The following is a 27,988-nucleotide window of genomic DNA, read 5'->3' as shown; positions in this document are numbered from 1 at the left end:
ACAGTTTCTGGGGGACCGGGGATGGAGCTGGGGTTATAAGGGGTTATCTAAGAGACAGTTTCTGGGAGGCCGGGGATGGAGCTGGGGTTATAAGGGGTTATCTAAGAGACAGTTTCTGGGGGCCCGGGGATGGAGCTGGGGTTATAAGGGGTTATCTAAGAGACCGTTTCTGGGGGACCGGGGATGGTACTGGGGTTATAAGGGGTTATCTAAGAGACAGTTTCTGGGGGACTGGGGATGGTGATGGGGTTATCTAAGAGACAGTTTCTGGGGGACCGGGATGGAGCTGGGGTTATAAGGGGTTATCTAAGAGACAGTTTCTGGGGACCGGGGATGGTACTGGGGTTATAAGGGGTTATCTAAGAGACAGTTTCTGGGGGACTGGGGATGGTGATGGGGTTATCTAAGAGACAGTTTCTGGGGACCGGGGATGGAGCTGGGGTTATAAGGGGTTATCTAAGAGACAGTTTCTGGGGGACCGGGGACGGAGCTGGGGTTATAAGGGGTTATCTAAGAGACAGTTTCTGGGGGACCAGGGTTGTAGCTGGGGTTATAAGGGGTTATCTAAGATACCGTTTCTGGGGGACCGGGGATGGTGATGGGGTTATCTAAGAGACAGTTTCTGGGGGATCGGGGGATGGTGCTGGGGTTATAAGGGGTTATCTAAGAGACAGTTTCTGGGGGACCTTGGGATGGAGCTGGGGTTATAAGGGGTTATCTAAGATACCGTTTCTGGGGGACCGGGGATGGTGATGGGGTTATCTAAGAGACAGTTTCTGGGGGACCGGGGATGGTGCTGGGGTTATAAGGGGTTATCTAAGAGACAGTTTCTGGGGGACCGGGGATGGAGCTGGGGTTATAAGGGGTTATCTAAGAGACAGTTTCTGGGGACCGGGGATGGAGCTGGGGTTATAAGGGGTTATCTAAGAGACAGTTTCTGGGGACCGGGGATGGAGCTGGGGTTATAAGGGGTTATCTAAGAGACTGTTTCTGGGGGACCGGGGATGGGGTTATCTAAGAGACAGTTTCTGGGGGACCGGGGATGGTGCTGGGGTTATAAGGGGTTATCTAAGAGACAGTTTCTGGGGGACCGGGGGATGGAGCTGGGGTTATAAGGGGTTATCTAAGAGACAGTTTCTGGGGGACCGGGGATGGAGCTGGGGTTATAAGGGGTTATCTAAGAGACAGTTTCTGGGGGACCGGGGATGGAGCTGGGGTTATAAAGGGTTATCTAAGAGACAGTTTCTGGGGGACCGGGGATGGTGATGGAGTTATCTAAGAGACAGTTTCTGGGGACCGGGGATGGAGCTGGGGTTATCTAAGAGACAGTTTCTGGGGACCGGGGATGGAGCTGGGGTTATAAGGGTTATCTAAGAGACCGTTTCTGGGGGACCGGGGATGGTGCTGGGGTTCTAAGGGGTTATCTAAGAGACCGTTTCTGGGGGACCGGGGATGGTGATGGGGTTATCTAAGAGACAGTTTCTGGGGGACCGGGGATGGTGATGGGGTTATCTAAGAGACCGTTTCTGGGGGACCGGGGATGGTGCTGGGGTTATAAGGGGTTATCTAAGAGACAGTTTCTGGGGGACTGGGGATGGTGATGGGGTTATCTAAGAGACAGTTTCTGGGGGACCGGGGATGGAGCTGGGGTTATAAGGGGTTATCTAAGAGACAGTTTCTGGGGGACCGGGGATGGAGCTGGGGTTATAAGGGGTTATCTAAGAGACAGTTTCTGGGGGACCGGGATGGAGCTGGGGTTATAAGGGGTTATCTAAGAGACAGTTTCTGGAGGACCGGGGATGGGGTTATCTAAGAGACAGTTTCTGGGGGACCGGGGATGGAGCTGGGGTTATAAGGGGTTATCTAAGAGACAGTTTCTGGGAGGCCGGGGATGGAGCTGGGGTTATAAGGGGTTATCTAAGAGACAGTTTCTGGGGGACCGGGGGATGGAGCTGGGGTTATAAGGGGTTATCTAAGAGACAGTTTCTGGGGGACCGGGGATGGAGCTGGGGTTATAAAGGGTTATCTAAGAGACAGTTTCTGGGGGACCGGGGATGGTGATGGAGTTATCTAAGAGACAGTTTCTGGGGGACCGGGGATGGAGCTGGGGTTATCTAAGAGACAGTTTCTGGGGGACCGGGGATGGAGCTGGGGTTATAAGGGGTTATCTAAGAGACCGTTTCTGGGGGACCGGGGATGGTGATGGGGTTCTAAGGGGTTATCTAAGAGACCGTTTCTGGGGGACCGGGGATGGTGATGGGGTTATCTAAGAGACAGTTTCTGGGGGACCGGGGATGGTGATGGGGTTATCTAAGAGACCGTTTCTGGGGACCGGGGATGGTGCTGGGGTTATAAGGGGTTATCTAAGAGACAGTTTCTGGGGGACTGGGGATGGTGATGGGGTTATCTAAGAGACAGTTTCTGGGGACCGGGGATGGAGCTGGGGTTATAAGGGGTTATCTAAGAGACAGTTTCTGGGGGACCGGGGATGGAGCTCGGGTTATAAGGGGTTATCTAAGAGACAGTTTCTGGGGACCGGGGGATGGAGCTGGGGTTATAAGGGGTTATCTAAGAGACCGTTTCTGGGGGACCGGGGATGGGGTTATCTAAGAGACAGTTTCTGGGGGACCGGGGATGGAGCTGGGGTTATAAGGGGTTATCTAAGAGACAGTTTCTGGGAGGCCGGGGATGGAGCTGGGGTTATAAGGGGTTATCTAAGAGACAGTTTCTGGGGGCCCGGGGATGGAGCTGGGGTTATAAGGGGTTATCTAAGAGACCGTTTCTGGGGACCGGGGATGGTACTGGGGTTATAAGGGGTTATCTAAGAGACAGTTTCTGGGGGACTGGGGATGGTGATGGGGTTATCTAAGAGACAGTTTCTGGGGGACCGGGGATGGAGCTGGGGTTATAAGGGGTTATCTAAGAGACAGTTTCTGGGGGACCGGGGATGGTACTGGGGTTATAAGGGGTTATCTAAGAGACAGTTTCTGGGGGACTGGGGATGGTGATGGGGTTATCTAAGAGACAGTTTCTGGGGGACCGGGATGGAGCTGGGGTTATAAGGGGTTATCTAAGAGACAGTTTCTGGGGGACCGGGGATGGAGCTGGGGTTATAAGGGGTTATCTAAGAGACAGTTTCTGGGGGACCAGGGTTGGAGCTGGGGTTATAAGGGGTTATCTAAGATACCGTTTCTGGGGGACCGGGATGGTGATGGGGTTATCTAAGAGACAGTTTCTGGGGGATCGGGGATGGTGCTGGGGTTATAAGGGGTTATCTAAGAGACAGTTTCTGGGGGACCGGGGATGGAGCTGGGGTTATAAGGGGTTATCTAAGATACCGTTTCTGGGGGACCGGGGATGGTGATGGGGTTATCTAAGAGACAGTTTCTGGGGGACCGGGGATGGTGCTGGGGTTATAAGGGGTTATCTAAGAGACAGTTTCTGGGGACCGGGATGGAGCTGGGGTTATAAGGGGTTATCTAAGAGACAGTTTCTGGGGGACCGGGGATGGAGCTGGGGTTATAAGGGTTATCTAAGAGACAGTTTCTGGGGACCGGGGATGGAGCTGGGGTTATAAGGGGTTATCTAAGAGACTGTTTCTGGGGACCGGGGATGGGGTTATCTAAGAGACAGTTTCTGGGGGACCGGGGATGGTGCTGGGGTTATAAGGGGTTATCTAAGAGACAGTTTCTGGGGGACCGGGGATGGAGCTGGGGTTATAAGGGGTTATCTAAGAGACAGTTTCTGGGGGACCGGGGATGGAGCTGGGGTTATAAGGGGTTATCTAAGAGACAGTTTCTGGGGGACCGGGGATGGAGCTGGGGTTATAAAGGGTTATCTAAGAGACAGTTTCTGGGGGACCGGGGATGGTGATGGAGTTATCTAAGAGACAGTTTCTGGGGACCGGGGATGGAGCTGGGGTTATCTAAGAGACAGTTTCTGGGGGACCGGGGATGGAGCTGGGGTTATAAGGGGTTATCTAAGAGACCGTTTCTGGGGGACCGGGGATGGTGATGGGGTTCTAAGGGGTTATCTAAGAGACCGTTTCTGGGGGACCGGGGGATGGTGATGGGGTTATCTAAGAGACAGTTTCTGGGGGACCGGGATGGTGATGGGGTTATCTAAGAGACCGTTTCTGGGGACCGGGATGGTGCTGGGGTTATAAGGGGTTATCTAAGAGACAGTTTCTGGGGGACTGGGGATGGTGATGGGGTTATCTAAGAGACAGTTTCTGGGGGACCGGGGATGGAGCTGGGGTTATAAGGGGTTATCTAAGAGACAGTTTCTGGGGGACCGGGGATGGAGCTCGGGTTATAAGGGGTTATCTAAGAGACAGTTTCTGGGGGACCGGGGATGGAGCTGGGGTTATAAGGGGTTATCTAAGAGACCGTTTCTGGAGGACCGGGGATGGGGTTATCTAAGAGACAGTTTCTGGGGGACCGGGGATGGAGCTGGGGTTATAAGGGGTTATCTAAGAGACAGTTTCTGGGAGGCCGGGGATGGAGCTGGGGTTATAAGGGGTTATCTAAGAGACAGTTTCTGGGGGCCCGGGATGGAGCTGGGGTTATAAGGGGTTATCTAAGAGACCGTTTCTGGGGGACCGGGGATGGTACTGGGGTTATAAGGGGTTATCTAAGAGACAGTTTCTGGGGGACTGGGGATGGTGATGGGGTTATCTAAGAGACAGTTTCTGGGGGACCGGGGATGGAGCTGGGGTTATAAGGGGTTATCTAAGAGACAGTTTCTGGGGGACCGGGGACGGAGCTGGGGTTATAAGGGGTTATCTAAGAGACAGTTTCTGGGGACCAGGGTTGTAGCTGGGGTTATAAGGGGTTATCTAAGATACCGTTTCTGGGGGACCGGGGATGGTGATGGGGTTATCTAAGAGACAGTTTCTGGGGGACCGGGATGGTGCTGGGGTTATAAGGGGTTATCTAAGAGACAGTTTCTGGGGGACCGGGGATGGAGCTGGGGTTATAAGGGTTATCTAAGATACCGTTTCTGGGGGACCGGGGATGGTGATGGGGTTATCTAAGAGACAGTTTCTGGGGGACCGGGGATGGTGCTGGGGTTATAAGGGGTTATCTAAGAGACAGTTTCTGGGGGACCGGGGATGGAGCTGGGGTTATAAGGGGTTATCTAAGAGACAGTTTCTGGGGACCGGGGATGGAGCTGGGGTTATAAGGGTTATCTAAGAGACAGTTTCTGGGGGACCGGGGATGGAGCTGGGGTTATAAGGGGTTATCTAAGAGACTGTTTCTGGGGACCGGGGATGGGGTTATCTAAGAGACAGTTTCTGGGGGACCGGGATGGAGCTGGGGTTATAAGGGGTTATCTAAGAGACAGTTTCTGGGGGACCGGGGACGGAGCTGGGGTTATAAGGGGTTATCTAAGAGACAGTTTCTGGGGGACCAGGGTTGTAGCTGGGGTTATAAGGGGTTATCTAAGATACCGTTTCTGGGGGACCGGGGATGGTGATGGGGTTATCTAAGAGACAGTTTCTGGGGGACCGGGGATGGTGCTGGGGTTATAAGGGGTTATCTAAGAGACAGTTTCTGGGGGACCGGGGATGGAGCTGGGGTTATAAGGGGTTATCTAAGATACCGTTTCTGGGGGACCGGGGATGGTGATGGGGTTATCTAAGAGACAGTTTCTGGGGGACCGGGGATGGTGCTGGGGTTATAAGGGGTTATCTAAGAGACAGTTTCTGGGGGACCGGGATGGAGCTGGGGTTATAAGGGGTTATCTAAGAGACAGTTTCTGGGGGACCGGGGATGGAGCTGGGGTTATAAGGGGTTATCTAAGAGACAGTTTCTGGGGGACCGGGGATGGGGTTATCTAAGAGACAGTTTCTGGGGGACCGGGGATGGTGCTGGGGTTATAAGGGGTTATCTAAGACACAGTTTCTGGGGGACCGGGGATGGAGCTGGGGTTATAAGGGGTTATCTAAGAGACCGTTTCTGGGGGACCGGGGATGGAGCTGGGGTTATAAGGGGTTATCTAAGAGACAGTTTCTGGGGACCGGGGATGGAGCTGGGTTATAAGGGGTTATCTAAGAGACAGTTTCTGGGGGACCGGGGATGGAGCTGGGGTTATAAGGGGTTATCTAAGAGACAGTTTCTGGGGGACCGGGGATGGAGCTGGGGTTATAAGGGGTTATCTAAGAGACAGTTTCTGGGGGACCGGGGATGGAGCTGGGATTATAAGGGGTTATCTAAGAGACAGTTTCTGGGGGACCGGGGATGGTGATGGGGTTATCTAAGAGACAGTTTCTGGGGACCGGGGATGGTGCTGGGGTTATAAGGGGTTATCTAAGAGACAGTTTCTGGGGGACCGGGGATGGAGCTGGGGTTATAAGGGGTTATCTAAGAGACAGTTTCTGGGGGACCGGGGATGGTGATGGGGTTATCTAAGAGACAGTTTCTGGGGACCGGGGATGGTGCTGGGGTTATAAGGGTTATCTAAGAGACAGTTTCTGGGGACCGGGGATGGAGCTGGGGTTATAAGGGGATAACCCGTTATAACCTGCTCCATCCCGGGGTTAAACTTTCTGTCTCTAAGTTATCTAAGATACCATTTCTGGGGGACCGGGGATGGTGATGGGGTTATCTAAGAGACAGTTTCTGGGGGACCGGGATGGTGCTGGGGTTATAAGGGGTTATCTAAGAGACAGTTTCTGGGGGACTGGGGATGGTGATGGGGTTATCTAAGAGACAGTTTCTGGGGGACCGGGGATGGAGCTGGGGTTATAAGGGGTTATCTAAGAGACAGTTTCTGGGAGGCCGGGGATGGAGCTGGGGTTATAAGGGTTATCTAAGAGACAGTTTCTGGGGACCGGGGATGGAGCTGGGATTATAAGGGGTTATCTAAGAGACAGTTTCTGGGGGACCGGGGATGGTGATGGGGTTATCTAAGAGACAGTTTCTGGGGGACCGGGGATGGTGCTGGGGTTATAAGGGGTTATCTAAGAGACAGTTTCTGGGGACCGGGGATGGAGCTGGGGTTATAAGGGGTTATCTAAGAGACAGTTTCTGGGGGACCGGGGATGGAGCTGGGGTTATAAGGGGATAACCCGTTATCTAAGAGCTTTCCATCCCGGGGAGAAACTGTCTCTTAGTTATCTAAGATACCGTTTCTGGGGGACCGGGGATGGTGATGGGGTTATCTAAGAGACAGTTTCTGGGGACCGGGGATGGTGCTGGGGTTATAAGGGGTTATCTAAGAGACAGTTTCTGGGGACTGGGGATGGTGATGGGGTTATCTAAGAGACAGTTTCTGGGGGACCGGGGATGGAGCTGGGGTTATAAGGGGTTATCTAAGAGACAGTTTCTGGGAGGCCGGGGATGGAGCTGGGGTTATAAGGGGTTATCTAAGAGACAGTTTCTGGGGGACCGGGGATGGAGCTGGGGTTATAAGGGGTTATCTAAGAGACAGTTTCTGGGGGACCGGGGATGGTGATGGGGTTATCTAAGAGACAGTTTCTGGGGACCGGGGATGGTGATGGGGTTATCTAAGAGACAGTTTCTGGGGGACCGGGGATGGTGCTGGGGTTATAAGGGGTTATCTAAGAGACAGTTTCTGGGGGACTGGGGATGGAGCTGGGGTTATAAGGGGTTATCTAAGAGACAGTTTCTGGGGGAGCTGGGATGGAGCTCGGGTTATAAGGGGTTATCTAAGAGACAGTTTCTGGGGACTGGGGATGGTGATGGGGTTATCTATGAGACAGTTTCTGGGGGACCAGGGTTGTAGCTGGGGTTATAAGGGGTTATCTAAGAGACAGTTTCTGGGGGACCGGGGATGGAGCTGGGGTTATAAGGGGTTATCTAAGAGACAGTTTCTGGGGACCGGGGATGGAGCTGGGGTTATAAGGGGTTATCTAAGATACAGTTTCTGGGGGACCGGGGATGGTGATGGGGTTATCTAAGAGACAGTTTCTGGGGGACCGGGGGGATGGTGATGGGGATATAAGGGGTTATCTAAGAGACAGTTTCTGGGGGACCGGGGATGGAGCTGGGGTTATAAGGGTTATCTAAGAGACAGTTTCTGGGGACCGGGATGGAGCTGGGTTATAAGGGGTTATCTAAGAGACAGTTTCTGGGGGACTGGGGATGGTGATGGGGTTATCTAAGAGACCGTTTCTGGGGACCGGGGATGGAGATGGGGTTATAAGGGGTTATCTAAGAGACAGTTTCTGGGGACCGGGGATGGAGCTGGGGTTATAAGGGGTTATCTAAGAGACAGTTTCTGGGGGACCGGGGATGGAGCTGGGGTTATAAGGGGTTATCTAAGAGACAGTTTCTGGGGGACCGGGGATGGAGCTGGGGTTACAAGGGGTTATCTAAGAGACAGTTTCTGGGGGACCGGGGATGGAGCTGGGGTAATAAGGGGTTATCTAAGAGACAGTTTCTGGGGGACCGGGGATGGTGATGGGGTTATCTAAGAGACAGTTTCTGGGGGACCGGGGATGGTGCTGGGGTTATAAGGGGTTATCTAAGAGACAGTTTCTGGGGGACTGGGGATGGTGATGTGGTTATCTAAGAGACAGTTTCTGGGGACCGGGGGATGGAGCTGGGGTTATAAGGGGTTATCTAAGAGACAGTTTCTGGGGGACTGTGGATGGAGCTGAGGTTATCTAAGAGACAGTTTCTGGGGGACTGGGGATGGAGCTGGGGTTATCTAAGAGACAGTTTCTGGGGGACCAGGGTTGTAGCTGGGGTTATAAGGGGTTATCTAAGATACCGTTTCTGGGGACCGGGGATGGTGATGGGGTTATCTAAGAGACAGTTTCTGGGGGACCGGGGATGGTGCTGGGGTTATAAGGGGTTATCTAAGAGACAGTTTCTGGGGGACCGGGGATGGAGCTGGGGTTATAAGGGGTTATCTAAGATACCGTTTCTGGGGACCGGGGATGGTGATGGGGTTATCTAAGAGACAGTTTCTGGGGGACCGGGGATGGTGCTGGGGTTATAAGGGGTTATCTAAGAGACAGTTTCTGGGGGACCGGGGATGGAGCTGGGGTTATAAGGGGTTATCTAAGAGACAGTTTCTGGGGGACCGGGGATGGAGCTGGTGTTATAAGGGGTTATCTAAGAGACAGTTTCTGGGGGACCGGGGATGGAGCTGGGGTTATAAGGGGTTATCTAAGAGACTGTTTCTGGGGACCGGGGATGGGGTTATCTAAGAGACAGTTTCTGGGGGACCGGGGATGGAGCTGGGGTTATAAGGGGTTATCTAAGAGACAGTTTCTGGGGGACCGGGGATGGAGCTGGGATTATAAGGGGTTATCTAAGAGACAGTTTCTGGGGGACCGGGGATGGTGATGGGGTTATCTAAGAGACAGTTTCTGGGGGCCGGGATGGAGCTGGGGTTATAAGGGGTTATCTAAGAGACAGTTTCTGGGGGACCGGGGATGGAGCTGGGGTTATAAGGGGTTATCTAAGAGACAGTTTCTGGGGACCGGGGATGGAGCTGGGGTTATAAGGGGTTATCTAAGAGACAGTTTCTGGGGGACCGGGGATGGAGCTGGGGTTATAAGGGGATATCTAAGATACCGTTTCTGGGGGACCGGGGATGGTGATGGGGTTATCTAAGAGACAGTTTCTGGGGACCGGGGATGGTGCTGGGGTTATAAGGGGTTATCTAAGAGACCGTTTCTGGGGGACCGGGGGGATGGAGCTGGGGTTATAAGGGGTTATCTAAGAGACAGTTTCTGGGGGACCGGGGATGGAGCTCGGGTTATAAGGGTTATCTAAGAGACAGTTTCTGGGGACCGGGGATGGAGCTGGGGTTATAAGGGGTTATCTAAGAGACAGTTTCTGGGGGACCGGGGATGGAGCTGGGGTTATAAGGGGTTATCTAAGAGACAGTTTCTGGGGGACCGGGGATGGAGCTGGGATTATAAGGGGTTATCTAAGAGACAGTTTCTGGGGACCGGGGGATGGTGATGGGGTTATCTAAGAGACAGTTTCTGGGGGACCGGGGGATGGTGCTGGGGTTATAAGGGGTTATCTAAGAGACAGTTTCTGGGGGACCGGGGATGGAGCTGGGGTTATAAGGGGTTATCTAAGAGACAGTTTCTGGGGGACCGGGGATGGAGCTGGGGTTATAAGGGGATAACCCGTTATAACCCCAGCTCCATCCCCGGTCCCCCAGAAACTGTCTCTTAGTTATCTAAGATACCGTTTCTGGGGGACCGGGGATGGTGATGGGGTTATCTAAGAGACAGTTTCTGGGGGACCGGGGATGGTGCTGGGGTTATAAGGGGTTATCTAAGAGACAGTTTCTGGGGGACTGGGGATGGTGATGGGGTTATCTAAGAGACAGTTTCTGGGGGACCGGGGATGGAGCTGGGGTTATAAGGGGTTATCTAAGAGACAGTTTCTGGGAGGCCGGGGATGGAGCTGGGGTTATAAGGGGTTATCTAAGAGACAGTTTCTGGGGGACCGGGGATGGAGCTGGGGTTATAAGGGGTTATCTAAGAGACAGTTTCTGGGGGACCGGGGATGGTGATGGGGTTATCTAAGAGACAGTTTCTGGGGGACCGGGGATGGTGATGGGGTTATCTAAGAGACAGTTTCTGGGGGACCGGGGATGGTGCTGGGGTTATAAGGGGTTATCTAAGAGACAGTTTCTGGGGGACTGGGGATGGTGATGGGGTTCTCTAAGAGACAGTTTCTGGGGGACCGGTGGTTGGAGCTGGGGTTATAAGGGGTTATCTAAGAGACAGTTTCTGGGGACTGGGGATGGAGCTGGGGTTATAAGGGGTTATCTAAGAGACAGTTTCTGGGGGAGCTGGGATGGAGCTCGGGTTATAAGGGGTTATCTAAGAGACAGTTTCTGGGGGACTGGGGATGGTGATGGGGTTATCTATGAGACAGTTTCTGGGGGACCAGGGTTGTAGCTGGGGTTATAAGGGGTTATCTAAGAGACAGTTTCTGGGGACCGGGGATGGAGCTGGGGTTATAAGGGGTTATCTAAGAGACAGTTTCTGGGGGACCGGGGATGGAGCTGGGGTTATAAGGGGTTATCTAAGATACCGTTTCTGGGGGACCGGGGATGGTGATGGGGTTATCTAAGAGACAGTTACTGGGGGACCGGGGATGGTGATGGGGTTATAAGGGGTTATCTAAGAGACAGTTTCTGGGGGACCGGGGATGGAGCTGGGGTTATAAGGGGTTATCTAAGAGACAGTTTCTGGGGGACCGGGGATGGAGCTGGGGTTATAAGGGGTTATCTAAGAGACAGTTTCTGGGGGACCGGGGATGGAGCTGGGGTTATAAGGGGTTATCTAAGAGACAGTTTCTGGGGGACCGGGGATGGAGCTGGGGTTACAAGGGGTTATCTAAGAGACAGTTTCTGGGGACCGGGGATGGAGCTGGGGTAATAAGGGGTTATCTAAGAGACAGTTTCTGGGGGACCGGGGGATGGTGATGGGGTTATCTAAGAGACAGTTTCTGGGGGACCGGGGATGGTGCTGGGGTTATAAGGGGTTATCTAAGAGACAGTTTCTGGGGGACCGGGGATGGTGATGGGGTTATCTAAGAGACAGTTTCTGGGGGACCGGGGATGGAGCTGGGGTTATAAGGGTTATCTAAGAGACAGTTTCTGGGGGACTGGGGATGGAGCTGAGGTTATCTAAGAGACAGTTTCTGGGGGACTGGGGATTGAGCTGGGGTTATCTAAGAGACAGTTTCTGGGGACTGGGGATGGAGCTGGGGTTATCTAAGAGACAGTTTCTGGGGGACTGGGGATGGAGCTGGGGTTATCTAAGAGACAGTTTTGGGGGACTGGGGATGGAGCTGGGGTTATCTAAGAGACAGTTTCTGGGGGACTGGGGATGGAGCTGGGGTTATCTAAGAGACAGTTTCTGGGGACTGGGGATGGAGCTGGGGTTATAAGGGGTTATCTAAGAGACAGTTTCTGGGGACCGGGGGATGGTGATGGGGTTATCTAAGAGACAGTTTCTGGGGGACCGGGGATGGTGCTGGGGTTATAAGGGGTTATCTAAGAGACAGTTTCTGGGGGACTGGGGACGGTGCTGAGGTTATCTAAGAGACAGTTTCTGGGGGACTGGGGATGGAGCTGGGGTTATCTAAGAGACAGTTTCTGGGGGACTGGGGATGGAGCTGGGGTTATCTAAGAGACAGTTTCTGGGGGACTGGGGATGGAGCTGGGGTTATCTAAGAGACAGTTTCTGGGGGACTGGGGATGGAGCTGGGGTTATCTAAGAGACAGTTTCTGGGGGACTGGGGATGGAGCTGGGGTTATCTAAGAGACAGTTTCTGGGGACCGGGGATGGAGCTGGGGTTATAAGGGGTTATCTAAGAGACAGTTTCTGGGGGACCGGGGTTGTAGCTGGGGTTATAAGGGGTTATCTAAGAGACAGTTTCTGGGGACCGGGGATGGAGCTGGGGTTATAAGGGGTTATCTAAGAGACAGTTTCTGGGGACCGGGATGGAGCTGGGGTTATAAGGGGTTATCTAAGAGACAGTTTCTGGGGGACCGGGGATGGAGCTGGGGTTACAAGGGTTATCTAAGAGACAGTTTCTGGGGGACCGGGGATGGAGCTGGGGTTATAAGGGGTTATCTAAGAGACAGTTTCTGGGGGACCGGGGATGGTGATGGGGATATCTAAGAGACAGTTTCTGGGGGACTGGGGATGGAGCTGGGGTTATCTAAGAGACAGTTTCTGGGGGACCGGGGATGGAGCTGGGGTTATAAGGGGTTATCTAAGAGACAGTTTCTGGGGGACCGGGGTTGTAGCTGGGGTTATAAGGGGTTATCTAAGAGACAGTTTCTGGGGGACCGGGGATGGAGCTGGGGTTATAAGGGGTTATCTAAGAGACAGTTTCTGGGGACCGGGGATGGAGCTGGGGTTATAAGGGGTTATCTAAGAGACAGTTTCTGGGGGACCGGGGATGGAGCTGGGGTTACAAGGGGTTATCTAAGAGACAGTTTCTGGGGGACCGGGGATGGAGCTGGGGTTATAAGGGGTTATCTAAGAGACAGTTTCTGGGGGACCGGGGATGGTGATGGGGTTATCTAAGAGACAGTTTCTGGGGGACCGGGGATGGTGCTGGGGTTATAAGGGGTTATCTAAGAGACAGTTTCTGGGGGACTGGGGATGGTGATGTGGTTATCTAAGAGACAGTTTCTGGGGGACCGGGGATGGAGCTGGGGTTATAAGGGGTTATCTAAGAGACAGTTTCTGGGGGACTGGGGATGGAGCTGAGGTTATCTAAGAGACAGTTTCTGGGGGACTGGGGATGGAGCTGGGGTTATCTAAGAGACAGTTTCTGGGGACTGGGGATGGAGCTGGGGTTATCTAAGAGACAGTTTCTGGGGACTGGGGATGGAGCTGGGGTTATCTAAGAGACAGTTTCTGGGGGACTGGGGATGGAGCTGGGGTTATCTAAGAGACAGTTTCTGGGGGACTGGGGATGGAGCTGGGGTTATCTAAGAGACAGTTTCTGGGGGACCGGGGATGGAGCTGGGGTTATAAGGGGTTATCTAAGAGACAGTTTCTGGGGGACCGGGGATGGAGCTGGGATTATAAGGGGTTATCTAAGAGACAGTTTCTGGGGGACCGGGGTTGTAGCTGGGGTTATAAGGGGTTATCTAAGAGACAGTTTCTGGGGGACCGGGGATGGAGCTGAGGTTGAGACTGAGGCTGATGGTGGCTCAGGCTGGCAAGGGAGTTGTATTCTGAGCGGTCTGCCCAACGCGTCACCGGGGGCACACTGCCTGCCCTCCAGGACACCTACAGCACCTGATGTCACAGGAAGGCCATAAAGATCATCAAGGAGAACAATCACCCGATATCACAGGAAGGCCATAAAGATCATCAAGGAGAACAACCACCCGAGCCACTGCCTGTTCACCCCGCTATCATCCAGAAGGCGAGGTCTGTACAGGTGCATCAAAGCTGGGACCGAGAGACTGAAAAACAGCTTCTATCTCAAGGCCATCAGACTGTTAAATAGTCATCACTAGCCGGCTACCACCCGGTTACTCAACCCTGCACCTTAGAGGCTGCTGCCCTATATACATAGACATGGCATCACTGGTCACTTTAATAATGTTTACATACTGCTTTACTCATTTCATATGTATATACTGTATTCTATTCCACTGCATTTTAGTCTGTGTCACTCCGACATTGTTCGTCCTAATATTTATATATTTCTTAATTTCTTTATTTTACTTTTAGATTTGTGTGTATTGTTGTGAATTGTTAGATACTACCGCACTGTTGTAATAACATCTGATGAATATGTGTATGTGATCAATAACAATCGATTTGATTTGGATTTGAACAGATGTCCCTCTGTGGACTATGTGTGTATAGCAATGGGGAAAATGACCATGTCTGTGTTTTGTCAGAGCCTTGATTTACACGCTCGGCTATAAAGAGAGGCCGATGCAGAGGAGAGAGAGAGAGAGCCAGACCAATACACCTTCTTACATTAGATCAGTGGTCTGGTGGATATGTAGTTGAGATGAGATGTCGCTCTGTCACGTCTGCCAAGGATCTGGTAGTTTGGAATGTTGTGGCGCCACCTAGTGGAATTAAGAGACATTGCTACTGAATGGACTTTTTCCACATCCAATTCATTTAATTTCAGTATATCTTTACATAGTCCCATACCAACATGTATGTTAAATTTGATTCATCACATGCTGGAGATCTGTATCACTGTGGGCTGAATGACTGTCTGGATATTTATCACTGTGGGCTGAATGACTGTCTGTGGGCTGAATGACTGTCTGGATATTTATCACTGTGGGCTGAATGACTGTCTGGATCTTTATCGCTGTGGGCTGAATGACTGTCTGTGGGCTGAATGACTGTCTGGATATTTATCACTGTGGGCTGAATGACTGTCTGGATCTTTATCGCTGTGGGCTGAATGACTGTCTGGATCTTTATCACTGTGGGCTCAATGACTGTCTGGATCTTTATCACTGTGGGCTGAATGACTGTCTGGATCTTTATCGCTGTGGGCTGAATGACTGTCTGTGGGCTGAATGACTGGCTGGATATTTATCACTGTGGGCTGAATGACTGTCTGGATCTTTATCGCTGTGGGCTGAATGACTGTCTGGATATTTATCAATGTGGGCTGAATGACTGTCTGTGGGCTGAATGACTGTCTGGATATTTATCACTGTGGGCTGAATGACTGTCTGTGGGCTGAATGACTGTCTGGATCTTTATCACTGTGGGCTGAATGACTGTCTGGATCTTTATCACTGTGGGCAGAATGACTGTCTGGAGCTTCATCACTGTGGGCTGAATGACTGTCTGGATCTTTATCGCTGTGGGCTGAATGACTGTCTGGATCTTTATCGCTGTGGGCTGAATGACTGTCTGGATCTTTATCGCTGTGGGCTGAATGACTGTCTGGATCTTTATCGCTGTGGGCTGAATGACTGTCTGGATCTTTATCGCTGTGGGCAGAATGACTGTCTGGATCTTTATCACTGTGGGCTGAATGACTGTCTGTGGGCTGAATGACTGTCTGGATCTTTATCACTGTGGGCTGAATGACTGTCTGGATCTTTATCACTGTGGGCAGAATGACTGTCTGGAGCTTCATCACTGTGGGCTGAATGACTGTCTGGATCTTTATCGCTGTGGGCTGAATGACTGTCTGGATCTTTATCGCTGTGGGCTGAATGACTGTCTGGATCTTTATCGCTGTGGGCTGAATGACTGTCTGGATCTTTATCGCTGTGGGCAGAATGACTGTCTGGATCTTTATCACTGTGGGCAGAATGACTGTCTGGATCTTTATCGCTGTGGGCTGAATGACTGTCTGGATCTTTATCGCTGTGGGCAGAATGACTGTCTGTGGGCTGAATGACTGTCTGGAACTTCATCACTGTGGGCTGAATGACTGTCTGGATCTTTATCGCTGTGGGCTGAATGACTGTCTGTGGGCTGAATGACTGTCTGGATCTTTATCGCTGTGGGCAGAATGACTGTCTGGATCTTTATCACTGTGGGCAGAATGACTGTCTGGATCTTTATCGCTGTGGGCTGAATGACTGTCTGGATCTTTATCGCTGTGGGCAGAATGACTGTCTGTGGGCTGAATGACTGTCTGGATCTTCATCACTGTGGGCTGAATGACTGTCTGGATCTTTATCACTGTGGGCAGAATGACTGTCTGTGGGCTGAATGACTGTCTGGATCTTTATCACTGTGGGCAGAATGACTGTCTGGATCTTTATCGCTGTGGGCTGAATGACTGTCTGGATCTTTATCGCTGTGGGCAGAATGACTGTCTGGATCTTTATCGCTGTGGGCTGAATGACTGTCTGGATCTTTATCGCTGTGGGCTGAATGACTGTCTGGATCTTTATCACTGTGGGCTGTTGACAGTCTGTTGTGTTTGTTGTGTTAAATCTTGTAAGAGATACATCTATAAAAAAGACACAAGAAAATAAAAGTGTGTTATACTCTCTCTGCTATAATATCTATTAGGCTACAGGCCTCGTTTCGTCCATACTCGACCCACCAGATCTCTATCAGTGGAGTTCGAAGGGCAGATCTATGACGTTGACCTCGCGGCAGACGACCAGTCAGCCGTGCAGAGACGTGTCATCAAAAAGCGTCACTATGAGCAGGAGGACCCCGAGTTTGCCTTGGAGTCAGACGACAGGTCAGAGGAGATGCTAGCGGATGATACCAACGCCGTGGGGTACCCGAACTCTGTCAAGGTCACACACAAGTATGACATCGTTCCTACCGAGGGAATATTTCCCTAGCCAATGTCTGCTTAACTTGCTCTTTGTGGGGGTTTGGCCTGGCGGTGCAGTTAAGGCCTTTTCCCCTCTCCCAGGTGTTACTTCCTGATGAATGACACAGTCCTCCCTCACCCCTCTCCCAGGTGTTACTTCCTGATGAATGACACAGTCCTCCCTCACCCCTCTCCCAGCTGTTACTGCCTGATGAATGACACAGTCCTCCCTCGCCCCAGGTGTTACTTCCTGATGTATGACACAGTCCTCCCTCACCCCTCTCCCAGGAGTTACTTCCTGATGAATGACACAGTCCTCCCTTGACCCTCTCCCAGGAGTTACTGCCTGATGTATGACACAGTCCTCCCTCACCCCTCTCCCAGGAGTTACTTCCTGATGAATGACACAGTCCTCCCTCGCCCCAGGTGTTACTTCCTGATGTATGACACAGTCCTCCCTCACCCCTCTCCCAGGAGTTACTTCCTGATGAATGACACAGTCCTCCCTCGCCCCAGGTGTTACTTCCTGATGTATGACACAGTCCTCCCTCACCCCTCTCCCAGGAGTTACTGCCTGATGAATGGCACAGTCCTCCCTCTCCCAGGTGTTACTGCCTGATGAATGACACAGTCCTCCCTCGCCCCTCTCCCAGGTGTTACTGCCTGATGAATGACACAGTCCTCCCTCGCCCTTCTCCCAGGTGTTACTGCCTGATGAATGACACAGTCCTCCCTTGCCCCTCTCCCAGGAGTTACTTCCTGATGAATGACACAGTCCTCCCTCGCCCCAGGTGTTACTGCCTGATGAATGACACAGTCCTCCCTCGCCCCTCTCCCAGGTGTTACTGCCTGATGAATGACACAGTCCTCCCTCGCCCCAGGTGTTACTGCCTGATGAATGATACAGTCCTCCCTCACCCCTCTCCCAGGTGTTACTTCCTGATGAATGACACAGTCCTCCCTCACCCCTCTCCCAGGTGTTAATACCTGATGAATGACACAGTCCTCCCTCGCCCCTCTCCCAGGTGTTACTTCCTGATGAATGACACAGTCCTCCCTTGCCCTTCTCCCAGGTGTTACTTCCTGATGAATGACACAGTCCTCCCTCACCCTTCTCCCAGGAGTTACTGCCTGATGAATGAAACAGTCCTCCCTCGCCCCTCTCCCAGGTGTTACTGCCTGATGAATGACACAGTCCTCCCTCGCCCCTCTCCCAGGTGTTACTTCCTGATGAATGACACAGTCCTCCCTTGCCCCAGGTGTTACTTCCTGATGAATGACACAGTCCTCCCTTGCCCCAGGTGTTACTTCCTGATGAATGACACAGTCCTCCCTCGCCTCTCTCCCAGGTGTTACTTCCTGATGAATGACACAGTCCTCCCTCGCCCCTCTCGCAGGTGTTACTGCCTGATGAATGACACAGTCCTCCCTCGCCCCAGGTGTTACTTCCTGATGAATGACACAGTCCTCCCTCGCCCCAGGTATTACTGCCTGATGAATGACACAGTCCTCCCTTGCCCCTCTCCCAGGTGTTACTGCCTGATGAATGACACAGTCCTCCCTCGCCCCAGGTGTTACTGCCTGATGAATGACACAGTCCTCCCTCACCCCTCTCCCAGGTGTTACTTCCTGATGAATGACACAGTCCTCCCTCACCCCTCTCCCAGCTGTTACTGCCTGATGAATGACACAGTCCCCCCTCGCCCCAGGTGTTACTTCCTGATGTATGACACAGTCCTCCCTCACCCCTCTCCCAGCTGTTACTGCCTGATGAATGACACAGTCCTCCCTCGCCCCAGGTGTTACTTCCTGATGAATGACACAGTCCTCCCTCACCCCTCTCCCAGCTGTTACTGCCTGATGAATGACACAGTCCTCCCTCGCCCCAGGTGTTACTGCCTGATGAATGACACAGTCCTCCCTCGCCCCAGGTGTTACTGCCTGATGAATGATACAGCCCTCCCTCACCCCTCTCCCAGGTGTTACTTCCTGATGAATGACACAGTCCTCCCTCACCCTTCTCCCAGGTGTTACTTCCTGATGTATGACACAGTCCTCCCTCACCCCTCTCCCAGGAGTTACTTCCTGATGAATGACACAGTCCTCCCTTGACCCTCTCCCAGGAGTTACTGCCTGATGTATGACACAGACCTCCCTCACCCCTCTCCCAGGAGTTACTTCCTGATGAATGACACAGTCCTCCCTCGCCCCAGGTGTTACTTCCTGATGTATGACACAGTCCTCCCTCACCCCTCTCCCAGGAGTTACTTCCTGATGAATGACACAGTCCTCCCTCGCCCCAGGTGTTACTTCCTGATGTATGACACAGTCCTCCCTCACCCCTCTCCCAGGAGTTACTGCCTGATGAATGACACAGTCCTCCCTCTCCCAGGTGTTACTGCCTGATGAATGACACAGTCCTCCCTCGCCCCTCTCCCAGGTGTTACTGCCTGATGAATGACACAGTCCTCCCTCGCCCTTCTCCCAGGTGTTACTGCCTGATGAATGACACAGTCCTCCCTCGCCCCTCTCCCAGGAGTTACTTCCTGATGAATGACACAGTCCTCCCTACTGTTACTGCCTGATGAATGACACAGTCCTCCCTCACCCCTCTCCCAGCTGTTACTGCCTGATGAATGACACAGTCCCCCCTCGCCCCAGGTGTTACTTCCTGATGTATGACACAGTCCTCCCTCACCCCTCTCCCAGCTGTTACTGCCTGATGAATGACACAGTCCTCCCTCGCCCCAGGTGTTACTTCCTGATGAATGACACAGTCCTCCCTCACCCCTCTCCCAGCTGTTACTGCCTGATGAATGACACAGTCCTCCCTCGCCCCAGGTGTTACTGCCTGATGAATGACACAGTCCTCCCTCGCCCTTCTCCCAGGTGTTACTGCCTGATGAATGACACAGTCCTCCCTCGCCCCTCTCCCAGGAGTTACTTCCTGATGAATGACACAGTCCTCCCTCGCCCCAGGTGTTACTGCCTGATGAATGACACAGTCCTCCCTCACCCCTCTCCCAGCTGTTACTGCCTGATGAATGACACAGTCCCCCCTCGCCCCAGGTGTTACTTCCTGATGTATGACACAGTCCTCCCTCACCCCTCTCCCAGCTGTTACTGCCTGATGAATGACACAGTCCTCCCTCGCCCCAGGTGTTACTTCCTGATGAATGACACAGTCCTCCCTCACCCCTCTCCCAGCTGTTACTGCCTGATGAATGACACAGTCCTCCCTCGCCCCAGGTGTTACTGCCTGATGAATGACACAGTCCTCCCTCGCCCCAGGTGTTACTGCCTGATGAATGATACAGTCCTCCCTCACCCCTCTCCCAGGTGTTACTTCCTGATGAATGACACAGTCCTCCCTCACCCTTCTCCCAGGTGTTACTTCCTGATGTATGACACAGTCCTCCCTCACCCCTCTCCCAGGAGTTACTTCCTGATGAATGACACAGTCCTCCCTTGACCCTCTCCCAGGAGTTACTGCCTGATGTATGACACAGTCCTCCCTCACCCCTCTCCCAGGAGTTACTTCCTGATGAATGACACAGTCCTCCCTCGCCCCAGGTGTTACTTCCTGATGTATGACACAGTCCTCCCTCACCCCTCTCCCAGGAGTTACTTCCTGATGAATGACACAGTCCTCCCTCGCCCCAGGTGTTACTTCCTGATGTATGACACAGTCCTCCCTCACCCCTCTCCCAGGAGTTACTGCCTGATGAATGACACAGTCCTCCCTCTCCCAGGTGTTACTTCCTGATGTATGACACAGTCCTCCCTCACCCCTCTCCCAGGAGTTACTTCCTGATGAATGACACAGTCCTCCCTCGCCCCAGGTGTTACTGCCTGATGAATGACACAGTCCTCCCTCGCCCTTCTCCCAGGTGTTACTGCCTGATGAATGACACAGTCCTCCCTCGCCCCTCTCCCAGGAGTTACTTCCTGATGAATGACACAGTCCTCCCTCGCCCCAGGTGTTACTGCCTGATGAATGACACAGTCCTCCCTCGCCCCTCTCCCAGGTGTTACTGCCTGATGAATGACACAGTCCTCACTCGCCCATCGACCAGGTGTTACTTCCTGATGAATGACACAGTCCTCCCTCGCCCTTCTCCCAGGTGTTACTTCCTGATGAATGACACAGTCCTCCCTCGCCCTTCTCCCAGGTGTTACTACCTGATGAATGACACAGTCCTCCATCGCCCCTCTCCCAGGTGTTACTGCCTGATGAATGACACAGTCCTCCCTCACCCCTCTCCCAGCTGTTACTGCCTGATGAATGACACAGTCCCCCCTCGCCCCAGGTGTTACTTCCTGATGTATGACACAGTCCTCCCTCACCCCTCTCCCAGCTGTTACTGCCTGATGAATGACACAGTCCTCCCTCGCCCCAGGTGTTACTTCCTGATGAATGACACAGTCCTCCCTCACCCCTCTCCCAGCTGTTACTGCCTGATGAATGACACAGTCCTCCCTCGCCCCAGGTGTTACTGCCTGATGAATGACACAGTCCTCCCTCGCCCCAGGTGTTACTGCCTGATGAATGATACAGTCCTCCCTCACCCCTCTCCCAGGTGTTACTTCCTGATGAATGACACAGTCCTCCCTCACCCTTCTCCCAGGTGTTACTTCCTGATGTATGACACAGTCCTCCCTTGACCCTCTCCCAGGAGTTACTTCCTGATGTATGACACAGTCCTCCCTCGCCCCAGGTGTTACTTCCTGATGAATGACACAGTCCTCCCTTGACCCTCTCCCAGGAGTTACTTCCTGATGTATGACACAGTCCTCCCTCGCCCCAGGTGTTACTTCCTGATGTATGACACAGTCCTCCCTCGCCCCAGGTGTTACTTCCTGATGTATGACACAGTCCTCCCTCACCCCTCTCCCAGGAGTTACTGCCTGATGAATGACACAGTCCTCCCTCTCCCAGGTGTTACTGCCTGATGAATGACACAGTCCTCCCTCGCCCCTCTCCCAGGTGTTACTGCCTGATGAATGACACAGTCCTCCCTCGCCCTTCTCCCAGGTGTTACTGCCTGATGAATGACACAGTCCTCCCTCGCCCCTCTCCCAGGAGTTACTTCCTGATGAATGACACAGTCCTCCCTGAGGTGTTACTGCCTGATGAATGACACAGTCCTCCCTCGCCCCTCTCCCAGGTGTTACTGCCTGATGAATGACACAGTCCTCCCTCGCCCATCTCCCAGGTGTTACTTCCTGATGAATGACACAGTCCTCCCTCGCCCTTCTCCCAGGTGTTACTTCCTGATGAATGACACAGTCCTCCTCGCCCTTCTCCCAGGTGTTACTACCTGATGAATGACACAGTCCTCCCCTCGCCCCTCTCCCAGGTGTTACTTCCTGATGAATGACACAGTCCTCCCTCACCCCTCTCCCAGGTGTTACTGCCTGATGAATGACACAGTCCTCCCTCACCCCTCTCCCAGGTGTTACTGCCTGATGAATGACACAGTCCTCCCTCGCCCCAGGTGTTACTTCCTGATGTATGACACAGTCCTCCCTCACCCCTCTCCCAGGAGTTACTTCCTGATGAATGACACAGTCCTCCCTCGCCCCAGGTGTTACTTCCTGATGTATGACACAGTCCTCCCTCACCCCTCTCCCAGGAGTTACTGCCTGATGAATGACACAGTCCTCCCTCTCCCAGGTGTTACTTCCTGATGTATGACACAGTCCTCCCTCACCCCTCTCCCAGGAGTTACTTCCTGATGAATGACACAGTCCTCCCTCGCCCCAGGTGTTACTGCCTGATGAATGACACAGTCCTCCCTCGCCCTTCTCCCAGGTGTTACTGCCTGATGAATGACACAGTCCTCCCTCGCCGCTCTCCCAGGAGTTACTTCCTGATGAATGACACAGTCCTCCCTCGCCCCAGGTGTTACTGCCTGATGAATGACACAGTCCTCCCTCGCCCCTCTCCCAGGTGTTACTGCCTGATGAATGACACAGTCCTCACTCGCCCATCGACCAGGTGTTACTTCCTGATGAATGACACAGTCCTCCCTCGCCCTTCTCCCAGGTGTTACTTCCTGATGAATGACACAGTCCTCCCTCGCCCTTCTCCCAGGTGTTACTACCTGATGAATGACACAGTCCTCCATCGCCCCTCTCCCAGGTGTTACTGCCTGATGAATGACACAGTCCTCCCTCACCCCTCTCCCAGCTGTTACTGCCTGATGAATGACACAGTCCCCCCTCGCCCCAGGTGTTACTTCCTGATGTATGACACAGTCCTCCCTCACCCCTCTCCCAGCTGTTACTGCCTGATGAATGACACAGTCCTCCCTCGCCCCAGGTGTTACTTCCTGATGAATGACACAGTCCTCCCTCACCCCTCTCCCAGCTGTTACTGCCTGATGAATGACACAGTCCTCCCTCGCCCCTCTCCCAGGTGTTACTTCCTGATGAATGACACAGTCCTCCCTCACCCTTCTCCCAGGTGTTACTTCCTGATGTATGACACAGTCCTCCCTTGACCCTCTCCCAGGAGTTACTTCCTGATGTATGACACAGTCCTCCCACCCCTCCCAGGTGTTACTTCCTGATTAATGACACAGTCCTCCCTTGACCCTCTCCCAGGAGTTACTTCCTGATGTATGACACAGTCCTCCCTCGCCCCAGGTGTTACTTCCTGATGTATGACACAGTCCTCCCTCGCCCCAGGTGTTACTTCCTGATGTATGACACAGTCCTCCCTCACCCCTCTCCCAGGAGTTACTGCCTGATGAATGACACAGTCCTCCCTCTCCCAGGTGTTACTGCCTGATGAATGACACAGTCCTCCCTCGCCCCTCTCCCAGGTGTTACTGCCTGATGAATGACACAGTCCTCCCTCGCCCTTCTCCCAGGTGTTACTGCCTGATGAATGACACAGTCCTCCCTCGCCCCTCTCCCAGGAGTTACTTCCTGATGAATGACACAGTCCTCCCTCGCCCCAGGTGTTACTGCCTGATGAATGACACAGTCCTCCCTCGCCCCTCTCCCAGGTGTTACTGCCTGATGAATGACACAGTCCTCCCTCGCCCATCTCCCAGGTGTTACTTCCTGATGAATGACACAGTCCTCCCTCGCCCTTCTCCCAGGTGTTACTTCCTGATGAATGACACAGTCCTCCCTCGCCCTTCTCCCAGGTGTTACTACCTGATGAATGACACAGTCCTCCATCGCCCCTCTCCCAGGTGTTACTTCCTGATGAATGACACAGTCCTCCCTCACCCCTCTCCCAGGTGTTACTGCCTGATGAATGACACAGTCCTCCCTCACCCCTCTCCCAGGTGTTACTGCCTGATGAATGACACAGTCCTCCCTCGCCCTTCTCCCAGGAGTTACTTCCTGATGAATGACACAGTCCTCCCTCGCCCTTTTCCCAGGTGTTACTTCCTGATGAATGACACAGTCCTCCCTCACCCCTCTCCCAGGTGTTACTACCTGATGAATGACACAGTCCTCCCTCGCCCCTCTCCCAGGTGTTACTTCCTGATGAATGACACAGTCCTCCCTCGCCCTTCTCCCAGGTGTTACTTCCTGATGAATGACACAGTCCTCCCTCGCCCCTCTCCCAGGTGTTACTGCCTGATGAATGACACAGTCCTCCCTCGCCCCTCTCCCAGGTGTTACTGCCTGATGAATGACACAGTCCTCCCTCGCCCCAGTTGTTACTTCCTGATGAATGACACAGTCCTCCCTCGCCCCTCTCCCAGGTGTTACTTCCTGATGAATGACCCAGTCCTCCCTCGCCCCTCTCCCAGGTGTTACTGCCTGATGAATGACACAGTCCTCCCTCGCCCCAGGTGTTACTTCCTGATGAATGACACAGTCCTCCCTCGCCCCAGGTGTTACTGCCTGATGAATGACACAGTCCTCCCTCGCCCCTCTCCCAGGTGTTACTGCCTGATGAATGACACAGTCCTCCCTCGCCCATCTCCCAGGTGTTACTACCTGATGAATGACACAGTCCTCCCTCGCCCCTCTCCCAGGTGTTACTTCCTGATGAATGACACAGTCCTCCCTCGCCCCAGGTGTTACTTCCTGATGAATGACACAGTCCTCCCTCGCCCCTCTCCCTGGTGTTACTGCCTGATGAATGACACAGTCCTCCCTCACCCCTCTCCCAGGAGTTACTTCCTGATGAATGACACAGTCCTCCCTCGCCCCTCTCCCAGGTGTTACTTCCTGATGAATGACACAGTCCTCCCTCACCCCTCTCCCTGGTGTTACTGCCTGATGAATGACACAGTCCTCCCTCACCCCAGGTGTTACTTCCTGATGAATGACACAGTCCTCCCTCGCCCCTCTCCCTGGTGTTACTGCCTGATGAATGACACAGTCCTCCCTCACCCCTCTCCCAGGAGTTACTTCCAGATGAATGACACAGTCCTCCCTCGCCCCTCTCCCAGGTGTTACTGCCTGATGAATGACACAGTCCTCCCTCACCCAGGAGTTACTTCCTGATGAATGACACAGTCCTCCCTCGCCCCTCTCCCAGGTGTTACTGCCTGATGAATGACACAGTCCTCCCTCGCCCCTCTCCCAGGTGTTACTGCCTGATGAATGACACAGTCCTCCCTCGCCCCAGTTGTTACTTCCTGATGAATGACACAGTCCTCCCTCGCCCCTCTCCCAGGTGTTACTTCCTGATGAATGACCCAGTCCTCCCTCGCCCCTCTCCCAGGTGTTACTGCCTGATGAATGACACAGTCCTCCCTCGCCCCAGGTGTTACTTCCTGATGAATGACACAGTCCTCCCTCGCCCCAGGTGTTACTGCCTGATGAATGACACAGTCCTCCCTTGCCCCTCTCCCAGGTGTTACTGCCTGATGAATGACACAGTCCTCCCTCGCCCCTCTCCCAGGTGTTACTTCCTGATGAATGACACGGTCCACTGTGAGAGAGAGATCTACTCTTCCTCTAGAGCCTGGAAGGACCATAAGAGCTATGTGGACCAGGAAGTTAGTCTGTCTCTATACACCACATAACTATCTTACATCACAAAACAGTCCTGTCTAATCTCTTTACTCTATATATCACAAAACAGTCCTGTCTGATCTCTCTACTCTAAACATCACATATCAGTCCTGTCTGATCTCTCTACTCTAAACATCACATATCAGTCCTGTCTGATCTCTCTACTCTAAACATCACATAACAGTCCTGTCTGATCTCTCTACTCTAAACATCACATAACAGTCCTGTCTGATCTCTCTACTCTAAACATCACATATCAGTCCTGTCTGATCTCTTTACTCTAAACATCACATATCAGTCATGTCTGATCTCTCTAAACATCACATAACAGTCCTGTCTGATCTCTTTACTCTATAATCCAATATCAGTCCTGTCTGATCTCTTTACTCTAAACATCACATATCAGTCATGTCTGATCTCTTTACTCTATAATCCAATATCAGTCCTGTCTGATCTCTCTACTCTAAACATCACATATCAGTCCTGTCTGATCTCTCTACTCTAAACATCACATATCAGTCCTGTCTGATCTCTCTACTCTAAACATCACATATCAGTCCTGTCTGATCTCTCTACTCTAAACATCACATAACAGTCCTGTCTGATCTCTTTACTCTATAATCCAATATCAGTCCTGTCTGATCTCTCTAAACATCACATATCAGTCCTGTCTGATCTCTCTACTCTAAACATCACATAACAGTCCTGTCTGATCTCTTTACTCTATAATCCAATATCAGTCCTGTCTGATCTCTTTACTCTAAACATCACATATCAGTCCTGTCTGATCTCTCTAAACATCACATATCAGTCCTGTCTGATCTCTCTACTCTAAACATCACATAACAGTCCTGTCTGATCTCTTTACTCTATAATCCAATATCAGTCCTGTCTGATCTCTTTACTCTAAACCTCACATAACAGTCCTGTCTGATCTCTTTCCTCTCTATACATCACATATCAGTCCTGTCTAATCTCTTTACTCTATAATCCATTATCAGTCCTGTCTGATCTCTTTCCTCTCTATACATCATATAACAGTCCTGTCTGATCTCTTTCCTCTCTATATATCATATAACTGTCCTGTCTGATCTCTTTCCCTTCCTCTCTTCCCTTCCTCTCTTCTATCAGCTACTCTCTCTCCTCGCTCTGTGTGAATGAAAATATTAAAAGTACGCTTTATATGATTGCAGATCGAGGCCCTTCAGGACAAGATAAAGAACCTTCGGGAGGTCAGGGGTCATCTGAAGAGGAGGCGACCTGATGAGTGTGACTGTGGAAAGAAGAGGTTGGTGTTTGTTTATTTGCCTTTCTAAAAAATCGTAGTAATGCCTCCTCATTCGCGGCAAGTTAGCCTAGTGGTTAGAGCGTTGGACTAGTAACCGAAAGGTTGCAAGTTCAAATCCCTGAGCTGACAAAGTACAAATCTGTCGTTCTGCCCCCGAACAGGCAGTTAACCCACTGTTCCTAGGCCGTCATTGAAAATAAGAATTTGTTCTTAACTGACTTGCCTAGTAAAATAAAAAATAATTTAAAAAATTATTCAACTGAGGGGTATACAAACAAAGACGGATCAATGAGTTAGCCAGCTAACTTGCCTAATTATTGTTGTACTGTATAGCCTTGTTATTGGATGTGGATAAAAAATAGCCCAAATATTATGTGACTGTGGCAAGAAGAGGTCAGTATTAAAGACCAACATTGAAGAAGAGGTCAGTATTAAAGACAACCAATGGTTTAAGAAAATTGTAAAAAAAAGATTGACATGCTGAGCCATACAGATTGAGCCATACAGATTGAGCCATACAGATTGAGCCATACAGATTGAGCCATACAGATTGAGCCATCCAGATTGAGCCATACAGATTGAGCCATACAGATTGAGCCATACAGATTGAGCCATACAGATTGAGCCATACATGCTGAGTCATACAGATTGAGCCATACATGCTGAGCCATACAGATTGAGCCATACAGATTGAGCCATACATGCTGAGTCATACAGATTGAGCCATACAGATTGAGCCATACAGATTGAGCCATACAGATTGAGCCATACAGATTGAGCCATACAGATTGAGCCATACATGCTGAGTCATACAGATTGAGCCATACAGATTGAGCCATACAGATTGAGCCATACAGATTGAGCCATACATGCTCAGCCATACATGCTGAGCCATATAGATTGAGCCATACATGCTGAGCCATACAGATTGAGCCATACATGCTGAGTCATACAGATTGAG

At 52.1% G+C, this 27,988-nt stretch overlaps 1 pseudogene; it reads left to right on the top strand.

Moving 5' to 3' along the window:
* LOC115124278 (extracellular sulfatase Sulf-1-like) overlaps positions 1-27,988 on the top strand; it is an 87,060-nt pseudogene that overhangs the window by 37,474 nt on the left and 21,598 nt on the right.

Source organism: Oncorhynchus nerka, linkage group LG22 (assembly GCF_034236695.1).
Source record: "Oncorhynchus nerka isolate Pitt River linkage group LG22, Oner_Uvic_2.0, whole genome shotgun sequence".
Lineage (NCBI taxonomy): Eukaryota > Metazoa > Chordata > Actinopteri > Salmoniformes > Salmonidae > Oncorhynchus > Oncorhynchus nerka.
The sequence above is the reverse complement of the archived record's forward strand: the minus strand, read 5'-3'. Positions and strand labels throughout refer to the sequence as shown.